A 17,679-nucleotide genomic window follows, 5' to 3' on the forward strand; every position below is an offset into this window, starting at 1 on the left:
CAGCCCTATGATTCTGTCTTCTGTATAAATTGGGTTCTCCTCATTTCCATTTCCCTGCTCATTCCCCGTGACTTTTTCTGAGCCTCTTCCAATTTCTCGGAATCCTTCCTAAACTGTTTCTACAATGGAAGAATAGTTGGGAAAACTAGCAGCTTAGCAGAGATGGCCAAATTAAATGCCTTAATCGAAGAGAAGACGACGTCTAACATCGTTTTTCTCTCTGGAAACCGCTTCTGGACTTTGTGCTTGTGATAGGAAAAAAAATGAAACATTGATTTGGGGGATTTACTGCAGGTGTATTATTTTTTTGTTAGAGAAAGGTCATGAGCTGAGTGGCGCAGTGGTTAGGGTGCAGTACTGCAGGCCACTTCAGCTGACTGTTATCTGCAGTTCAGCGGTTCTAATCTCACCGGCTCAAGGTTGACTCAGCCTTCCATCCTTCCGAGGTGGGTAAAATGAGGACCTGGATTGTTGTTGGGGGCAATATGCTGACTCTGTGAACCGCTTAGAGAGGGCTGAAAGCCCTATGAAGCGGTATATAAGTCTAACTGCTATTGCTATGTAAAGTTAAAAGGTTGGGGCTACAGCAAAGCATTATTATAATGTTCATTCTACTGTTCTGAAAGGAGTCTGAAGTTACAAGGGTTTTTCTCCTTGATTATAGTATTTTCATCGTCATCGTATTTTGTGCGCTAAGTTTAATAAAATTATATTATAGGAATCCTTCATAAACTTATTCTCCAAAGCGCCAGAGGGGACAAGAAGCAATGGGTGGAAATTCCTCAGAGATAGATCCAACCTAGAGAAATTTCCTGACTGCAAACAATTAACAAATGGAATAACTTGTGTCCGAGAGCTGGGGTGCTCCATCATTGGAGGTTTTGAAGAGATTAGTCAGCCGTTGTCGTAGACAGCCGTACTCAAACGGGGTTGGACTAGAACATCAGGGTTGTGTTTGACCTTGGAGCACCGGTGTCAATTTCTGCTTCACTTAGTAACCAAGAAAGAAACCACTCAACTCCATTTTGCAGAATTAAGAGTACTTTTACTGATTATAAGTGAATAGAAGCTAAGCAAAGCTGGATCTGAGCAAAAGCGCGCAAAAGCATTAGATATCAATACATGACCCATTCCCCATCCCTTGGTAACCCCAGTCCATAGTCCAATTGCATATCACCACAACTGTCAGGTGGGAGACATCTTCAAAAATCATCATCAGGTTGGTATGCTGGACAGTTGGCCTTGACGGGAATCTCCCCTCCTTTCCACATGCGCAGACAATGGTGAGAACAACACCCAATTAACAGTCCTCCTGTACAGACTACTTCCCTCACCCAAATACCATGCCCTCCCTCCCCGTTTCAATGGCAGCCGAAAAGCAAGCAGCAAAACAGAGGCTGACATCCGGGGTATGTGGAGGCATGGCCAAGGCGGGCGTGGTCATGGGTGGGCGTGGTTATAGTGGGTGTGACATGGGACCGCACCTCTGCACACATGGCTTTATACACTTATAGTGACGCATACTTTTCTGTGATTTTTTTAAATACTTACTTGATCTACTTGATCACCCAATCAGAGTCCAGATCAAGAAACTGACTCCATAGGAAGACTAGACACTATAAATTATTGACTTAGGCTAGAACAGCAGAATCCTGCAAGCCTGAAAGGTAAAAATATTTTACTTTTCCTCCATTTTATAACCTTCTGAGTCAAGAATGGCCTCCTGCAGCACTCTGGAGGCCAAAACAGGGCATGGGGTGTAGCATTAAGGTCCCGAGGCTGAAGATGAAAGAAATAATCCAATCCACGGATAGCTGAACCAACAGAAGTTTATTGAGCAACCAGACTTGACATAAGAATCAACAGCATTAAGCATTCCATGGATAGCAGAATCAACATCTTGCACCAAGGAGTATATCAGGGCACTTAGGACAACAAAAAGATCGTACATCGCCACCTTGATTGCGTCCGCTGAGTCGCGCCCAGCCGCCCTGTTTAGGATAACCCGCTCCCTCCTAAATAGGAGGGATACAGGGGACCCCTTGCAGGGTAGGGCTGAGGACTATGTCCAGTTCTTAGCGGACAAAGTTGCTCGGTTTCGATCGGATTTGGACTCCGACTTTGCAGATCCAGCCGAGGCACAGGAGGATAATCTGGCAGACCATCGCTGGGTTGAGTTTCAGGATGTTGCCCCTGGGGATGTGGACAAGGCCATGAGAGCTGTGAGTGCCTCCACTTGTGTACTGGACCCGTGCCCCTCCTGGCTGGTTGTCAACAGCAGAGAGGTGACACGGGGCTGGATCCAGGCGGTTGTTACCGCCTCTCTTCGGGAGGGACTCTTCCCCTCCGCACTTAAAGCGGCGGTGGTGAGACCCCTCCTGAAGAAACCATCCTTGGATCCAGCCGTTCTCAACAATTATCGTCCAGTCTCCAACCTCCCCTTTGTGGGGAAGGTTGTTGAGAAGGTGGTGGCCTCCCAGATTCAGCGGACCTTGGAGGAAACTAGTTACCTTGACCCATTCCAGTCCGGCTTCAGGCCTGGTTACAGCACAGAAACCGCTTTGGTCGCATTGACCGATGACCTCTGGAGAGCCAGGGATGGAGGCCATGCCTCCATCCTGGTTCTCCTTGACCTCTCGGCGGCTTTCGATACCATCGACCATGGTATCCTTCTGCGACGACTGCGGGAGGTGGGGGTGGGAGGCACTGTTTTGCAGTGGTTCTCCTCCTACCTCTCGGACAGGTCGCAGTCGGTGTTAGTTGGAGGGCAGAGATCGACCCCTAGGCCCCTAACATATGGGGTGCCACAGGGTTCGGTCTTATCCCCCCTACTATTCAACATCTACATGAAACCGCTGGGCGAGATCATTCGGAGGCACGGGATAAGATACCATCAATACGCGGACGATACCCAGTTGTATCTGTCCGCCCCGTGCCAACTCAATGAAGCGGTGGACGTGATGAGCCGGGGCCTTGAAGCCGTTAGGGACTGGATGAGGGCTAACAAACTGGTACTCAACCCGGATAAGACCGAGTGGCTGTTGTGTTTCCCTCCCAATAATTTGGCAAGTGTTCCATCACTCAGGCTGGGGGGTCAAACACTATACCCCTCAGACAGGGTTCGCAACTTGGGAGTCCTTCTGGACCCACAGCTGACCTTTGATCACCACCTGTCGGCTGTGACCAGGGGGGCATTTGCCCAGGTTCGCCTGGTGCACCAGTTGCGATCCTACCTGAACCGGGAGGCTCTCACAACAGTCACTCATGCCCTTGTGACCTCAAGGCTGGAATACTGCAACGTGCTCTACATGGGGCTGCCCTTGAAGAGCATCCGGTGACTTCAGCTAGTCCAGAATGCGGCCGCGCGAGCGATTGTGGGTGCACCTTGGTTCACCCACATAACACCTATCCTCCGCGAGCTGCGCTGGCTACCTGTTGATCTCCGAGTGCGCTTCAAGGTGCTACTTACCACCCATAAAGCCCTTCATGGTAGTGGATCTGGGTACTTGAGAGACCGCCTCCTGCCAATCACCTCCTCACGACCAATTAGATCACCCAGATTAGGCCTCCTCCGAATCCCATCTGCCAGTCAGTGTCGACTGGCGACTACGCGGAGGAGAGCCTTCTCGGTAGTAGCTCCAACCCTTTGGAACGATCTCCCCATGGAGATCCGTACCCTCACCACCCTCCAGACCTTCCGCACAGCCCTGGCTATCCCGTCAGGCCTGGGGTTACATTGTAATCCGTCCCCACCCGAATGATGAATGCTGTGTTCTATTTTTAATTATGTATTGTTTTATGTCTCACTGTTTGTACTCCCCCCCCCCCATGAATTGTAAGCCGCCCTGAGTCCCCCCAGGGAAAAGGGCGGCCTATAAATAAACTTTCCAATTTCCAATTTCCAACAGCAGCTTATTAATCATGAGACATCATTTTTATAGTATTTGCAGCTTCTTAGTTCTCACTTACTTTACATGTTATTACATTATTGGTTAACAAGTCTCCAAGGCACAATAATTGGTTAGTCATTACATCATTGGTGTTCGTGAGAATGTGCATGTTCTCACACACTGAACGAATCAAGTGTTATACATTTAAATGAGTGAATGTTACAGGTTATACTTTGTATCATCCCGTGTCTTTGTACATTCCTGGGAAACACTGAAACAGCAAAGAATAGCTGACAAAGAAGAATTGCTGCAGATTACTGCAGTTTGTACTTACACGTGTAACCACAGTTCTAAGGACCCTCCAGATGATTTACTGTAAAAACCCTACATTTCCTCGCTTTTTGTTTTTAATGACGAAGAAAGAGATTTTTCAAGAGCACGCATTTGAATCACATTCAAAGTAGGTGCAGGAGACTTACGAAACATGGCAAAAAATGAAGGAACACATTGCACACAGCAACAGCGAAGTATAAGTAATGCGATTATGTTCACACCATAGAAAAACAATTGTTTTAACCAAGAAATATCAGGTAACCAATTAGTTAACCAAGCAAAAGGAGAAAATTCATCATGTACATTATTTTTTATAAAAGCTTGTAAATTAGCTAATTCATCTTCAATAGTTTTATTAAGTGAATGAAAATGCACAGCGCAAGCACGTTGACCAACTAAAGTACAAAATCCACCTTGACGAGCTAACAAATAGTCTATAGCAAAGCGTTGTTGAATTAAGTCTTGATTAAGTTCTTCAATTTCATTTTGCAAATCTCTAATAACTGCAGCAGTAGCATTCATAGATTTCTCCAATCGACATGTGAGACCTAAAATAGAATGTCTATTTTCTTGAGCTATTATTCCTGGGTACGATCCCAAAGTAATAGTTCCAGTTATGGCTCCAACTAATGCACATCCAAAAGTAGCCAATGGAGAAAATTGAGTATCAATAATAACTTCACCAGAACATTTTGACCCCAAGGCTGCACGTCTTTTTCAAGTTGATAAACTTCCGGAAACACCTACTTGTACGGGTAAAGACAAATATCCAATGGCAGCACATTGATAGTTCTGAGGGTGTACGTTAGTTGCATATTTATCAAAGAAAAACCACATTGCAGGATGTTTCAATTGCAATCCAGCACAGATTGATTCACCTATTCCAATATTAGAAGAGTCAGTTTGAAAAATAGGAAAATTTTCAGGATACATATCAGGTATAGTGTTATGACCCTGTGATGTTTTAATAGTACCCCATAACCAATATTTCTGAGTACAATAACTATAATTCCCTACTTTATCTAAAATACATTTAGCTTTTGGGTAATCAGACCATTGATTAAACCAATTATGATGAGCATAACAATAAAAACATAACCCTCTAGTAAACTGATTAATCCGAATATAATTCCATCTAACTAAATTTAATTCATGTGGAGGAGTAGAGAATAGAAGTAATATGTTGAAGTTGCAAAACAATGAAAGCAGAAGAATTAGATTAGGAATAAAAGCAACTTGACCAAGAGCCATAGGAGGTTCATAATATAAACTTATATTACAACCATGAATCAAAAACATATATTGAGCATGACGAATCCAAAGATTAGGACTAAGAGAAAAAGCAGGAGTTGTCTCAGAGTTAGTAGAAACTGGAGAAAGAAAACAAAAGAAAAACCAATACATAAGAAAAAAGAATTTTTTCAATTGAGGTTGATCTTCAATGCGATTCCAAGGCAAGATTGGAGGACGTTGCATCCTTGGATTTTTCATTTGTTTTTCTATGATAAGGACGAACACACCGGCCTGGAATCCACACAGCTTGTTTTGTTTGCAGATCTTCATCTGCAGCGTAACCACGACCAACTTATAACCTGGGGTCGTGATTCATGATTTTTAGAGAAAAAAGACATAGGAGATCCTGAAAACCTCAGGAGATGGTGAGTATTGTAGGATTTTCTTTATACAGGAAAGGTCCCTTTGTGTTTTGGGAAAAAGACACAGGAGATATTGAAAAAGTCAGGAGATGGTTAGTATCTGTAGGATTTTCTTTATACAGGAAAGGTCCCTTCGTGATTCTGGGAAATAAAAACCAGGAGATAGTGAAAACCTCACGAGATGGTTAGTATTTGTAGGATTTTCTTTATACAGGAAAGGTCCCTTCGTGATTTTTGGGAAAAATGGCAGTTGGTATTGAACTGCATGTTTAGAAGAAAGGTGTGGGAGGAATAACCAATGGGACAATCTGACCGAGCAGTTCGTCTGCGGCCTTAAAGACATTTTCCTCAGGCGGCGCCTCCTCGATAAAACAAACATCACGCTGACCATCGCAATCAAAGAGGCGCGGGCCACGGAGCTCGCAGAGCTGTCAACCTTGGAGATGGCCCGCTACCTGCCTCCTGCGCCTACCCTGCCTCCAGTACCTGCTCTACCTGCACCAACCCCTCCACCTCCGCTGCCTTCTTCACCTTCGACTTGCCTCATTGACGAACTGGTTCCCTTGCCTGACTCGTTCTATGAAGGCCAAGTCGATCGCCTGAGGACCATTCCTCGGTGCCCTCAGCCTTCTCAAGCCCGCGCTACGCCCGGGCGTCCTGCCCCTTCAAAACCTCGGTGTGCCGCCGCTGCGGCAAGAAAGGCCACCTGGCACAGGTCTGCCGGGCCACCCTGCCACCTCCAGCTGACCAGCCGCTGCCTGCCTACGGTCCTCCTGTGCCGCCTAGAAGTCAACAGCCCAGACGCCAGCAAGCCCGCCAAGATGACTGCTACGCCCTAGAGGAAGACCTCCCTGCCACCCCTGCAGTGTCAGTCAGCCAAGCCTTGGCTGGTACGCAGAAAATCACCATAACCGTTTCCATTGAGGGCTCTCCCTGCCCCATGGAAGTCGACTCGGGCTCCTCCCGATCCCTTCTGTCCTGGGCCACTTTCTCCCGTCTGTGCCCTCAAGTCCCCAAGTCGCAGGTCTCGCCCGCGGACACTTTGCTCAGGGACTACCAGGGGACTAACATTCATACCCTGGGCTGCTATGGGGTGCAGGTGCAGTATGGGAGGAAGAGTTATTTCCTGCAGGTTCTGGTGGTGGAAAAACCCCTCCCATCTCGGGAAAGGAAGGAGAGAAGGAGAAAAGAAAGGAAGGAAGGAAGGAGGGAAGGAAGGAGGGAAGGAGAGAAGGAGGGAAGGGGAAGGAGGGAGGGAAGGAAGGAGGGAAGGAAGGGGAGTAGGAGAGAAGAAACGAGGGAAGGAAAGAGAGAGGGAGGGAAGAAGAAATAGGACTGTTGTAAGATAAGATGGATCTATGGGATGTTAAGAAAGCAATCTTCAAGTATATTGTCAACTGTAGGGAAAAATTGTTATAAATACATATTATTAATAACAGTTATGAGATCATATAATTGTGAATGTATATATGAAATTGATAAAATAAAAGGAACAAACAAAAAAAAAACCCTCCCATCTCTATTGGGCCTTGACTGGTTCACCCCTCTGGGCTTATCCCTATCTGGGGTGCACTCTATGGTGGACACGTCCCCTGACATCACTGCTGTCCTCCAGGACTACGCTGATGTCTTCAATGGCGAGCTTGGGCGGTATAAGGGGACCCCTATCTCCCTCAACTTAGACCCCCAGGTTGGGTCGCAGGGTGCCTTTTGCCTTGAGGCCTAAGGTTGACGCCGAACTCGATAAGCTGTTGGCGCAGGGCATCCTGGAGTCCGTCGACCATTCACGCTGGGAGACCCCCCCATAGTGGTCCACATGAAGGCCGACGGGTCCATCAGGATCTGCGCCGACTACAAGTCAACTATCAACCTTGGCCTCCAGGCAAACCCCTATCCAGTCCCTGTCGTGCAGCACTCGTTCCACCTCCTTGGGGCAGGGCTGCATTTTCACCAAACTGGATATGGCGCAGGCCTATCAGCAGCTCCCGGTGGATGACGATGCGGCGGCTGCTCAGACCATCGTTACCCACCACGGGGCTTTCCGTTGTCGCCGCCTCCAATTCGGCGTTTCCGTTGCCCTGGGGATCTTCCAGAGCCTCATGGAGCGCTTGCTCCATGGGCTCCCCGGTGTTGGCCCCCACTTCGATGATGTCCTGATCGCTGCAAGGAGCCGGTCAGGGCTCATCAAAGTCCTTCGGAAGGTCCTCGACCAGGGCGCGGGTCGCAAATTAAAGCTCAGCAAATGCTCTTTTGTTGTGCCTAGGGTGGAGTTCCTGGGCTTCATGATTGATGTCCAGGGAATCCAGCCCACCCCTTCTAAAATCTCAGCCATCAAGAACGCCCCTGCCCCGACCTCCAAGGTGCAGCTGCAAGCGTTCCTCGGCCTTTTAAACTTTTATGCGCCGTTCCTCCCTCACAAGGCGTCACTAGCTGAGCCGCTGCATCGGTTGCTCGACCAATCCGTGGCCTGGCAATGGGGCAGCCGCGAAGCGCATCCTTGCTGACGTCAGAGGCAGTCTTAGTCCAGTATAGCGACAAGATGCCCCTGACTTTAGCTTGTGACGCCTCTTCTGTGGGCTTGGGGGCGGTCCTCAGCCATGTTCTGCCCAATGGCTCAGAGGCCCCCATTGCTTTTTACTCCCGGACACTATCCTCAGCCGAGAGGAACTACAGCCAGATCGACAAGGAGGCTCTGGCTGCTGTGTCCGGGGTTAAAAAGTTCCACGATCACCTCTATGGTCGGCACTTTACCCTCTACACTGACCATAAGCCTCTCCTTGGGCTTTTCGCCGGTGATAGGCCGACTCCCCCATCCTGTCTCCCAGGATGACCCGCGGGACGGAGTTCCTAGCCGCATATTCCTACGCGCTGTGCTACCGTGGGGCAGCCCTTGAAGAGCATTCGGAGACTTCAGCTCGTCCAGAATGCAGCCGCGCAAGCGATTGTGGGTGCACCTCGGTACACCCACGTTACACCTATCTTCCACGAGCTGCACTGGTTACCGATTGGTCTCCGGATACGCTTCAAGGTGCTAGTCGTCACTTATAAAGCCCTTCATGGTATTGGACCTGGGTACTTGAGAGACCGCCAGCTGTCAATTACCTCCCAAAGGCTCATTAGATCCCACAGATTAGGCCTCTCCGGGTTCCATCTACTGGCCAATGTCATCTGGCTACTACCCGGGGGAGGGTCTTCTCTGTGGCTGCTCCGGCCCTTTGGAACGAGCTCCCCACAGAGATTCGGACCCTCACCTCTCTCCAGGCTTTCCAAAAAGCCGTTAAAACCTGGCTGTGTCGGCAGGCCTGGGGTTGATGAGTTCCCTTCCCCTCTCGAATCGTGTGACTGTTGGTTGTTTTTTAAATTCCCCTGTACCTTTTCTGTTGTAGTTTCCTTGTGTTTACCTTCCCCCTCCCTTTGGGTTTGTGAGCCGCCCTGAGTCCCTCAGGGAATAGGGCGGCATATAAATAAAATGAACCTCGAACCGTCCGGGCAAGCAACTGGGGCATGCCGATGCCCTTAGCCGCTGCCCCCTTCCCTGCTCCGACCCCCAGCCGGTCCCTTGCCACTCGTCCTCTCCATCGCTGAGCTGGACCTCCCCCTCACAGCCTCTGACATGGCCGCCCACTCTCAAGCTGACCCTGTCCTCTCACAAATCATGGCATGGGTGTCTTTAGAGGGTGGCCTACAGGGGGCGTCTCGTCTGACTGCCGCCCTTTTAAAACCCGTCAGTTGGAGCTATCACTCCACAGCGGCTGCCTCCTATGGGGCGACCCGGTGGTCATCCCCTCTGCCCTCTGCCGCCAGGTCCTCCAGCGGCTCCATGCCGATCACCCCGGGGTCGCGCGCATAAAGGCGCTGGCCCGGAGCTACGTATGGTGGCCCTGCCTTGACAATGACATTGAGGCCTGGGTCGGCAGGTACGACCCTTGCCAGGTGTCCCGCCCCGCTCCCCCCTCCTCCTCCTCTCGGGAGTGGGAGATGCCTCGCAGACCCTGGTCCCGTCTTCACCTCGACTTCGCAGGTCCCTTCCACGGCCAGGTCTTCCTGGTCGCTGTGGATGCCCACTCGTGCTGGGTGGAGCTAGTCCTCATGCGCTCCACCACGGCGGAGAGTACGGTGCGGGCTCTGCGATGCTTGTTCACTACCCACGAGTTGCTGGACACAGTGGTGTCCAACAACGGCCTGCAATTTGCATCCACAGTCTTCCAGGCCTTCCTGGCCGCCCAAGGGATCCGCCATGCCCCAGTCGCCCCTTACCATCCCGCCAGCAATGGCCAGGTGGAAAGGGCGGTCCGATCAGCCAAGGAGGCTTTGGGCCGCATCGACCGTGGCGACTGGCAGGCAAGGGTGGATGCTTACCTGTTGGCCCAGCATTCCACTTCTTGCCCACTCACGCGGCAAACCCCCGCGGAGCTGTTGATGGGTCAGCGCCTGCGGACCACCCTGGATAGACTACACCCCCTCTATTCAGGACTTCAGCCTGGCAACCTGGGCCCCCTTCCCGTTCCTTTACGGTTGGGGATTTAGTTTGGGCCCGCAACTACCCGGGGGACCCTAGGTGGGTGCCTGCCACCGTCACCGCTGTAACCGGCCCCGTTTCCTACAGGGTCCACCTACCCGATGGCAGTGAGTGGCGGCGCCACCTGGATCAACTGAGGCGCCGCCACCCCCCGGAGACCTCCAGTCAATCCGACACGCAGGGAGGGAGCGCAGGTGGCCTGCGGCTGCAGCTAACACCTTGGTGAATGTCCTGGGGGCTGAGGCCAGCCCAAAGGGGAGCCCTGTATTGAAAGTGGTTGCCCTCGTGAGAAAAATCTAAGGAATTTGCGGTGTTCCGGGGCGATTGTGATGTGCAGGTATGCCTCTGTGAGATCAATAGAGGCTAGGAAATCGCTCAGACGGATGTCCTCTAAGATGGACTTTAAGGAGGCCATTTTAAACTTGCGGTAGATCACCCTAGAATTGAGGAGTTAAGATCCAGGATGGCTCTCCACCCCCCTGAGCTCTTGGGGACAAGGAACAGGTTTGAGTAGAAGCCAGACCCCTTCTCCCCCTCTGGGACCCTTTCAATGGTCCTGATGTCTAGCAGATGCTTGATGGCCTTGGCCTTAAGGATCCGTTTCGTCGGGTCTGTGGAGGAGGCGAAGGTGCAGAACCTACTAGGGGGGAGAGAGCGAAACTCCAGCTGCAGCCCAAGCCTTACAGTCTGGAGGACCCACTCATCCGAGGTGACACGTTCCCAAGCATCCGCGAAAAGGGAGAGGCGACCGCCAATAGGGTGATCTGGGGGTGGATCACTTGAACCTGCGGAAGGGGAGACCACCTCCTCCTCGAAAGGGCCGCTTGCCTGCTGCTGGCCTCTGAACCTGTCTCTATGGAATTGCCTATCCCCCTGCCTGTGGAATCTGGGGTTCTGATACCTCTGGTTCTCCACGTCAGGCGGCCTGTATGAGGTTCTCCTGGGATATGGCGCATGACGGAAGTCTGAGCGTTTGGTTGTCGTTGGAAAGACCTTCTGCTTGTTCTTATCCTCCACCAGGATAGGATCCAGCGCCATTCCAAACAGCTTCTCACTGGTGTACTCTGCCCGTTAGGTGCCACTTCATCCGGGACTCCTTTTCAGGAAGTTTAGCCAAATTAATTTGGAGAAATGAGAAGGAGGAGGTGAGTATGTGGGGATTCCTTTTCAGGAAGTTTAGCCAAATTAATTTGGAGAAATAAGAAGGAGGAGGTGAGTATGTGGGGATTCCTTTTCAGGAAGTTTAACCAAATTAATTTGGAGAAATAAGAAGGAGGAGGTGAGTATGTGGGGATTCCTTTTCAGGAAATTTACTCAAATTAATTTGGAGAAATGAGAAGGAGGAGGTGAGTATGTGGTGATTCCTTTTCAGGAAGTTTAGCCAAATTAATTTGGAGAAATGAGAAGGAGGAGGTGAGTATTTTGGGATTCCTTTTCAGGAAGTTTAGCCAAATTAATTTGGAGAAATGAGAAGGAGGCGGTGAGTATGTTGGGATTCCTTTTCAGAAAGTTTAGCCAAATTAATTTGGAGAAATGAGAAGGAGGCGGTGAGTATGTTGGGATTCCTTTTCAGGAAGTTTAGCCAAATTAATTTGGAGAAATGAGAAGGAGGAGGTGAGTATTTTGGGATTCCTTTTCAGAAAGTTTAGCCAAATTAATTTGGAGAAATGAGAAGGAGGAGGTAAGTATGTGGGGATTCCTTTTCAGGAAGTTTAGCCAAATTAATTTGGAGAAACGAGAAGGAGGAGGTGAGTATGTGGGGATTCCTTTTCAGGAAGTTTAGCCAAATTAATTTGGAGAAATGAGAAGGAGGCGGTGAGTATGTTGGGATTCCTTTTCAGAAAGTTTAGCCAAATTAATTTGGAGAAATGAGAAGGAGGAGGTGAGTATGTGTGGATTCCTTTTCAGGAAGTTTAGCCAAATTAATTTGGAGAAATGAGAAGGAGGAGGTGAGTATGTGGGGATTCCTTTTCAGGAAGTTTAGCCAAATTAATTTGGAGAAATGAGAAGGAGGAGGTGAGTATGTGGTGATTCCTTTTCAGGAAGTTTAGCCAAATTAATTTGGAGAAATGAGAAGGAGGAGGTGAGTATTTTGGGATTCCTTTTAAGGAAGTTTAGCCAAATTAATTTGGAGAAATGAGAAGGAGGAGGTGAGTATGTTGGGATTCCTTTTCAGAAAGTTTAGCCAAATTAATTTGGAGAAATGAGAAGGAGGCGGTGAGTATGTTGGGATTCCTTTTCAGGAAGTTTAGCCAAATTAATTTGGAGAAATGAGAAGGAGGAGGTGAGTATGTGGGGATTCCTTTTCAGAAAGTTTAGCCAAATTAATTTGGAGAAATGAGAAGGAGGAGGTGAGTATGTGGGGATTCCTTTTCAGGAAGTTTACCCAAATTAATTTGGAGAAATGAGAAGGAGGAGGTGAGTATGTGGGGATTCCTTTTCAGGAAGTTTAGCCAAATTAATTTGGAGAAATGAGAAGGAGGCGGTGAGTATGTTGGGATTCCTTTTCAGGAAGTTTAGCCAAATTAATTTGGAGAAATGAGAAGGAGGAGGTGAGTATGTGTGGATTCCTTTTCAGGAAGTTTAGCCAAATTAATTTGGAGAAATGAGAAGGAGGAGGTGAGTATTTTGGGATTCCTTTTCAGGAAGTTTAGCCAAATTAATTTGGAGAAATGAGAAGGAGGCGGTGAGTATGTTGGGATTCCTTTTCAGAAAGTTTAGCCAAATTAATTTGGAGAAATGAGAAGGAGGAGGTGAGTATGTGGGGATTCCTTTTCAGGAAATTTACCCAAATTAATTTGGAGAAATGAGAAGGAGGAGGTGAGTATGTGGGGATTCCTTTTCAGGAAAGGTACCCAAATTCAGGAGGTGCCTACTGGTTATGGCTGGCTAAGGATCAGCTCTGCCTTCCTTTGTTTGCCCCACGCCTGGAGCGCCAGGGTGCTCCGCCAGCCGTGGCTTCTGCTCCAGAGAACCCAGAGGCTTCCAAAGGTTCCTTTGGATTGTTGGTTCTAGAGAGGGATGAAAAACAAATCCTTTGTGATGCAGTGTGGAATGCTCTCCGTGGCCAATGCAGGAGGAGAGGCATTGTGGAGAAGGGAGGCTCCAAGGATCTCCAGCTCTGGCTTGCAAAGATGGCTCCTCCTCCCCCCAGCTGCGTCCTTCTCCCGCTGGACGGCTGCTTCGCCCTGTGCAGCACCATCACCCTGGCCCTGCTCCTCTTCCTCAGCAAGCGCAGCCCAGGAGGGCTCTTGGCCTGGGACAAGGCTCTTCCCCGGGGCTGGAAAAGAATTTGGCCTTTGGCCACGGAATCGGGAGCCCCCAGGGACCTGCCCTCCTGGAGGCGGCTGGTGAGTCCTCTGCCCCCCCCCTTTAGGGCTGCCCCACTGAGCAGGGACTGGGAGGGGGCCTCCCAGCATCCGTCACTCTTATATTTTTTTATTTAAAAAGTTTTTTTTTATTAAACACACATTAAAACATTGGAGAGAGTGTAACCGTCCTGGCAATTTCTTTGCCTTACACACTAGAATATAAAGTTAAAATTATAACCACCATGCTTATTTACAATTGGTCTGGTCAGTATTTACAAATATAAAGATATCGTATTTCCCTCCACGTTGCTTTGACATTTTCACTATTATAATTTCATAGACAATTCTAATCTCCATTCTATAAATCTTAGTCATCGCTTATTTTGGGTCTCCCCATTTTTGTTCCAACCATTGATAAAATTTATCCCAGATCTTGTAATATTCTGATTCGTCTTTCTTCTTCAATTCCTACGTCGATTTATCCATTTCAGCACAAATCAGAATTTTCCTAATCACTTCCTCTTCTTGTGGAATTTCCCTGTTTTTCCAGTTTTGGGCAAAGACTATTCTTGCTGCCGTAATAATATGTATTATGAAGTAGATTACCCCTTGTTATGTTTATCGTTTATGATTCCCAAAAGAAATAGTTCTGGTTTGAATTCTCTTTCCTCTTTGGTTAACTCTTATCAGCCACCTTTGAATTTTCCGCCAATATTCTTTTGCTTTTTGGCACGACCACCACAGATGACAGTATGTGCCTGATTCGTAATCACGTTTCCAACAATTTGGTGCTAAATTTCTAAACATTTTGGTTCTTTCTTTCGTGTGGGAGGCAGCATCAGTCACTCTTACGGTGGCCTGGCTGTGTGAAGGAGATGCTGCAGCACGGGGTCATCCCAATTTCAAGAAATGGTACCCAGCACCGGGGAGAAAGGCCCCGTCAGCTGACCTTATTTGTTAGTAGCTAATTTTAGGTAGAGGGATCCCATTTTGCTTGGATTCAGAGCAGGGGAATTGGAATTGAGGGCTCAGTAGTTCCTTCCACATGTTATGGTTTAACATTGGGGAAAAAAAAATACAAAAAACCAGCTTGCACTTCTCTCTCTCTCTCTCTCTCACACACACACACACATATACACACACAGAGTGAGTGAGTGAGTGAGTGAGAGAGAGAGAGAGAGAGAGAGAGAGAGAGAGAGAGAGACTAACAATAACAGAGTTGGAAGGGACCTTGGAGGTGTTCTAGTCCAGTGGTTCCCAAACTTGGCAACTTTTAAGACTTGTGGACTTCAACTCCCAGAGTTCTCCAGCCAGCAGAGCTGGCTGGAGAACTCTGGGAGTTGAAGTCCACAAGTCTTAAAGTTGCCAAGTTTGGGAACCACTGTTCTAGCCCAACCCCCAGCTCATGCAGGAGACCCTATGCCATTCTAGATCAATGGCTGTCCAATATCTTTTTCAAAACTTTTAGTGCCCTTCCACTGGTTCATTGTTCCCACTGCTAGGACTTTCTTCATTCCTCGTTGCTTCTCTCCTTGATTAGTTGCTTCTCCTCCTGCCTTCTCCTGCTTAGGAGAATAGGTCAACACTCCCCCCCCCCTTCTTTATGGCAGTCCCTCAATTATTGAAAGATGCTATCTTGTCACCCCTGCTCATTCTTTCCCTTAAACTAGACACACGCCCAATTCCTGCAACTGTTCTCCATATCTTTTAACCCCCTAATCTTTTTTGCTGCTCTTCTCTGCACTCTTTCCACAGTCTCAACATCTTATTTAATATTGTGGCAGACACACACACACACAGACAGACACACACACACACAGGTTTGTATCCTGATTGCCTTTAGTTAGACTGCCAATTTGTCAGTTTTGTTCGCCAGTATACTTTGACCCCATTAAGAAGTCCTGAGGGCAGAAGTCCATTTTATTTGTGGACTCATAGGTGAAATGACCTTGCTTGCCTCCTGTTCCTGGAGAGAATCCACCTTGGTGGTCACCAAAGGTCAACCCCAACTTAGTGCATCATCATCATCACAATCGCCATTTCCTTGACCGGGATTGAGAAGGTGTTCCACACAAACCCAGCCAGGGAAAGAAGAACATCCAGCCTCTTCCCATGGAGTAACTGCCTTCTCTCCTGTCTTCCGTAGGATCATCGTCTGGAAGGCAGAGGTCCACCCCACGAGGCAGTTCTTGACCAAGGCGAAGGTAAGCCTAGTCAACCCAAGTCAGTGAACCCTAAAGGTGCCAGAATTGCCCTATCTGGCAGGGACCTTCCGGTTCGGCGTTTAGCTTAGAGACCCACCAGCCTTGCCAGGACTCCAGACACGACATCTTCTGCAGGGCCTTAGAGATGATGGAGGCTACAGGGACTGTTCCCTCGACTGGACCAAAGAACACGCTTCTTGCACCAAGACTGGAAGTTCTCCAGAAAGGTTCACATGTTCTTAGCTGAGTGGAGGGAAGAGCCCAGGAGGGGATGTTCCTGGAGAAGCAAAACATGGGTGGTATTTACCTACTTTGGGTCATGAAACATCTGCAAGAAAACAACTAAGCGTAGAGAGCACCAAGCACCCCACAGTCCTCCTCCTCCTCCTCTTCCTCCTCCTCCTCCAATCTCCCTCCCTTCCAGCACTGATGAGCTACCTAGTTGTGTCATGAAATATTTGCAAGGAAACAACTAAGCACAGAGAGCACCAAGCACCCCACAGTCCTCCTCCTCCTCCTCCTCCTCCTCCTCTTCCAATCTCCCTCCCTTCCAGCACTGATGAGCTACCTAGTCGTGTCATGAAATATTTGCAAGAAAATAACTAAGCACAGAGAGCACCAAGCACCCCACAGTCCTCCTCCTCCTCCAATCTCCCTCCCTTCCAGCACTGATGATGCTACCTAGTCGGGTCATGAAATGTCTGCAAGAAAACAACTCAGCCCAGAGAGCACCAATGAGCCCTCAGGTGGCATTTTCCTTGCACGTAGGCAGTTTGTGCCATTGCAGCAATGAAATCCCAGCCAGCTGTTGTGGTAGAACATCAGGCGGGACTCGGGAGCTACAATAATTCTCCAGAGTTTCTTGATGACCGGATTCCCTAATGGGCCACTTAACCCTCTTCTTTCCTTGGGCAGGTTCCACTGGCTGGGAAGGACAACCACAGCTTCACCAGTCGCCATGGAAAGAGAGCGGTTACTCTGCTAGCACCATCCGCAAACTTCTGTGTGACAATGCCAGCTGTGCCTTATGTGCTCACGCAGCCAGGGAGGCAGAGAAGGTGGTGCACATCCAAAGACTGAAGCCTGAGAACCTTGTACTACGTAAACCATCACTCCCCACCACCTCTTATGTGGAACGCTCCAGCCTGCCAGCCATTTCTGGTTTGCAGGACAGTCCCATCTCCTCCCGCAGCAGGAGTGAGCCCCCTGTGCCTGAGATTGGGCGTCTCAGACGCAGCCCCTTACTCAGGAAGAGGCAACGCCTTCCTAGAGATGCACCCCAGAGGAGGAAGCCCCGCCCTTCCAAATTACCAGGTGCAGACCCCTCCCCAAACCATGTCACGGACCTCACCTGCAGATGCCCGGTCAAAGGAAGAATAATTTCCTGACCATTGATGAGCAGGAGGATGAGGAAGATGAGTCTAGCAGTTCTTCAAGCGTGTCTGGTCCTCCTTACACCAGCTGGGCAGGATATGGCCACTTTTCTGGTGCCTCCACTGTTCACAGCCGGAAGCACCGTACTCTTTGGAGACATCAGAAAACCTTCCATCATCACGAAGATGATGGGTCCTCCAGTGAGAAGGAGGCCTCTTCTAGCAGTGAAGGAGAAGGCCAGTGGGGCACACATCTTTCCGAAGAGGAACAGGATTTTCTGACTGCCTCTCTGACCATGTCCAGCAGCTCCAGGAAGACGGCATTTGTGACTATAGGGCTCCCGTTTGTCTCTGAAGCTGTTCTGGAGAAGTTGGAGCAACATTTGGTGGTGAA

This window comes from Thamnophis elegans, chromosome 17 (genome assembly GCF_009769535.1).
Source record: "Thamnophis elegans isolate rThaEle1 chromosome 17, rThaEle1.pri, whole genome shotgun sequence".
Classification (NCBI taxonomy): Eukaryota; Metazoa; Chordata; class Lepidosauria; order Squamata; family Colubridae; genus Thamnophis; species Thamnophis elegans.